Source organism: Gorilla gorilla, chromosome 15, assembly GCF_029281585.2.
Source record: "Gorilla gorilla gorilla isolate KB3781 chromosome 15, NHGRI_mGorGor1-v2.1_pri, whole genome shotgun sequence".
NCBI classification, from domain to species: domain Eukaryota; kingdom Metazoa; phylum Chordata; class Mammalia; order Primates; family Hominidae; genus Gorilla; species Gorilla gorilla.
In genome coordinates this window covers 72,035,798-72,036,643 of record NC_073239.2, presented here as the reverse complement: position 1 = coordinate 72,036,643, position 846 = coordinate 72,035,798, and the positions used below count along the sequence as shown (strand labels likewise).

The 846-nt window shown below is 39.2% G+C and overlaps 1 pseudogene; it reads left to right on the top strand.

The window, feature by feature from the left end:
- The first annotated feature begins 547 nt into the window (after positions 1 to 547).
- LOC115930744 (uncharacterized) lies at positions 548 to 634 on the top strand (annotated as a pseudogene).
- The last annotated feature ends 212 nt before the right edge of the window (positions 635 to 846 follow it).

Sequence of the window (846 nt, the reverse complement as noted above, 5' to 3'; positions counted from 1 at the left end):
GCGAAACCCCGTCTCTACAAAAAATACAAAAATTAGCCAGGCATGGTGGCACATGCCTGTAGTCCCAGCTACTCAGGAGACTGAGGTGGGAGAACCACTTGAGCCCAGGAGGTGGAGGCTGCAGTGAGCTGTTTTTGTGCTACAGCACTCCAGCCTGGGCGACAAAGTGAGACCGTGTCTCAAAAAAAGAAAAAAAAGAAAATAGTAGTATTTGCTGAATAGGCTGTTGTAAAGATTAAACAAGAAAACACATGCACTTAGAATAGTATCTCACTCAGAGTAGGTAGTCAATAAAAGTTAGTAGTTACTAAAATTATTGTGGGAAGCTGTCACAGAAGGGTAATTTACAAAGTGAGGAAAGCTAGCTAGTTTAGTTCACTTTCCTCCTCCACATTTCTCTCCCAAAACTCTCAGGTACAGACACAGGCAGCCTCTGTTTTTCACTACAACCTATTCCTGGGGTATATTATAAATGTATATCACACATTTCTTCTAAAGTGTCCTATCTCTTCCCATAGGAATCAATCAAATTTAAAAGTTGGGTTCCAAGACTGTACTTTTAGGGATCATTTCTATAGTTTTTTTTTTAACTAGAGAAGTTTCTCTGAAGGTGTAGAGCGAAAAAAAAAAGGGTTCCAAATTCCAAATTGAGGACAAAATCATCAACGAAAGCATTATTATGTCACAAAGGCAACTTCAGTACATCTTGGTAGTCATTTAAAACAATAAAGTTATTTTTTAAGTCTTTTTTTTTTTTTTTTTTGAGATGGAGTCACTCTGTCACCCAGGCTGGAGTGCAGTGGCATGATCTCGGTTCACAGCAAGCTCCGCCTCTTGGTAAGAGGT